Here is a 2,515-nt window from a genome sequence, read left to right as displayed (position 1 = left end):
TATTAGCCTTAGTAATGGATGTATTAGTCAACAAATATTTACCAATCACCTACTTGGTACAAGGAATTCTATAAGTCACTGGCTTTGCAAAGTAGAAGACCGCAGATGTGTTTTGGGCTCTCACAGATTTTAAAGACAAGTGGATCTAGCTAAGGACAGAACTATGCTTTGCATACTCTTCAAATCTTGTTAGAAACCATCTAATAATAGTAAAAAAATGTAATGAATCAACTTTCATTGATGGTTCTTTAGGGTCTGTGGTACATACTTGAAATATGTCATTTATTTCTTCTAACAATCCCTGTTTCACAGAGGAAGCACAGAGACCTTGGTAAGTAATTGACCCAAAGTCATACATCAAGTAAGTAGCAGAAACAGGATTTAAACCCAGACATGTTTGATACTACAGCTCATGCCTCTAATCAGCATCCTTCCAGTGAATATCATTAATAGAGCTACCTATATGAAGAGTTGCTAACAGTGAGACAGAATCCAGGAATCACTAGCATTCCTTTAAAAGACAATTATTTTGTAATTTGAGCTTTTGGAGCTATATGTCAATATTTCTATATATCGCATATATATAATTTTATATATTTCAAACTACATATGCAGTAGGCATATACTCTTTCTTTATTCAATGTCCCAGCTAGTTTAGCAGGGTAGGAGATTACATAGTAGTTTGGAGCCAAAACTAGAGGCAGTAAGAATTTGCCTGGCCTGTCTTGACTCAGTACATATAATCTTTCGGTTCCTTTAACACAACCAACACTTTTTAATATTTTTTTATAATAATGCCACTTTCCTAACGACATCTCTATTTTCTAACCGTGATTAAAAAATGTTTTCAGTTATTTCAAGTTGAAAGAAGGAACAGTTACACTCGAGTTTCAAGTTTAATTGCTTCTCATACTGCATGCTTATTTCTAATATTTTTTGGAAACATTCACATTAAAAAGCAAATGTCTTTGGAACTTTTACCTATTTTATACTTCTGAGATCATTCTAAGGAGATATGTGTAGGAGTGGTTTGGAAGGTTTGGAAAGGAAAGCAGAAAATAAAAAGGCTCCTTTTCTCCAAAGACTGTGGTATCAAAAATATCACATTACATTTACATAAAATGGCCAAGGTCTGACAACTGGACTTCTACCTGAAGATTTACTTTATAGATCATTTTGAAAATACCAACTGTATTCAGGAAGATGCTTGTATTTTTTCAAAATAAAATAAAATGTTTCAAAAGTGTTGTTGGGGCTTCCCTGGCAGCGCAGTGGATAAGAGTCCGCCTGCCGATGCAGGGGACACAGGTTCGTGCCCCAGTCCGGGAAGATCCCACTTGCCGCGGAGCGGCTGGGCCCGTGAGTCATGACCGCTGAGCCTGCGCGTCCGGAGCCTGTGCTCCGCAACGGGAGAGGCCACGACAGTGAGAGGCCCGCGTACCGCAAAAAAAAAAAAAAAAGTGTTGATGTGTGGAGCCCAGAGAAAATATTTTCTGGGTGGTATAGGTTAATGTAATCAAACAATGAGGCTTTTTCATCCCGCAAGATGAAGCATTTCTTTCAAAAATGAAACCTCATAATTTTTAATTTTTTGATGGCGCGCTGATTTTCTTAAAAAGGAAATAAAGAGAAATTATTAGTAAGGTTATATATTATAGAGGCCACTTCTCCTCGCCTCTCTGGCAAGCCCCTTGCTCCCTCCTCACCCCAGCCCTCAATCTAAATTTCCTAGAAGGGTATGAATTCAGGGGACGTGGTGGGCAATGGTGGCTGTGCACATGCAGCCTGTGTGTGGCAAGGGAGTGGGGGCGGGGACCCCGCGGTTAGCGAGAAGAGAGAGCAGAAAAAGCCGGCGCCAAAGCCTGGGGTGGGAGTGGGAGAGGTGGAGGGTGTTGCAGGCCCTCCCAGGTAACCAGAGAAGGGCAAACTCTAACCGCAGGAGGTGATGCCACTTGTGGACTCTCATATTGGAGAGGAGCAAGATGAGTGACAGAGCGGTGCGCGCTGTGGCCCTGCGCACAAACAGGCGGAGGGGGCTGTCTGTGTGTGTGCACTAGGCTGGAGGGGGGCGCTCCTGCTGCACCAGCCACAGGAGTTGGTGGAGAGCTCGGCTGTGACGCGCAGCCCTCACGTGACCGCGAGCTGCAGAGCGACGCAGCCTTTGGTGCAGTCGTCACTCGTGTCTGGGTACCAGCTCCCCGCTGCCCTGCGCGCGGCGGGCTGGCATCGGGCCCGGGGGAAGCTGAGCAGGTAAGGGCCCCGCGGCCCGCGCGCTGACGCCAGGGGTGCAGCGGCCCGCCAACCCCAGAGGCCGGCGCAGGGGTTCAGCGCGGCGGTTCCCGGGGAGTTGTCTCCACGCCTCGGCTTTCTTGGGAACAGAAATGGGGGGCCCCTTGGGTGGGGGTGCAGGGACGGCAGGGTTCCAGGGAGGGCAGCAGAGCAACTAAGAGCGATGGGAAATCATTCCTGAGTTCCTGCAGGGCAATGGTGAACCCGGGAGCGGGGCGGGGATCGG

At 46.6% G+C, this 2,515-nt stretch overlaps 1 protein-coding gene across 2 annotated transcripts in view; it reads left to right on the top strand.

The window, feature by feature from the left end:
- Positions 1–2,141: 2,141 nt before the first annotated feature.
- Positions 2,142–2,515, top strand: part of BEX3 (brain expressed X-linked 3) — a 1,539-nt gene continuing 1,165 nt past the window's right edge. The window contains exon 1 of one of the 2 annotated variants that reach the window (XM_007445573.1): positions 2,142–2,250. The gene's annotated coding sequence lies outside the window, so the exon portion shown is untranslated. The remainder of the gene's footprint in view (positions 2,251–2,515) is intronic. The other variant, XM_007445572.1, reaches the window with a different exon arrangement.

Source organism: Lipotes vexillifer, unplaced genomic scaffold, assembly GCF_000442215.2.
Source record: "Lipotes vexillifer unplaced genomic scaffold, Lipotes_vexillifer_v1.1 scaffold1752, whole genome shotgun sequence".
NCBI classification, from domain to species: Eukaryota; Metazoa; Chordata; class Mammalia; order Artiodactyla; family Lipotidae; genus Lipotes; species Lipotes vexillifer.
This window is presented reverse-complemented; position numbering and strand designations above follow the sequence as displayed.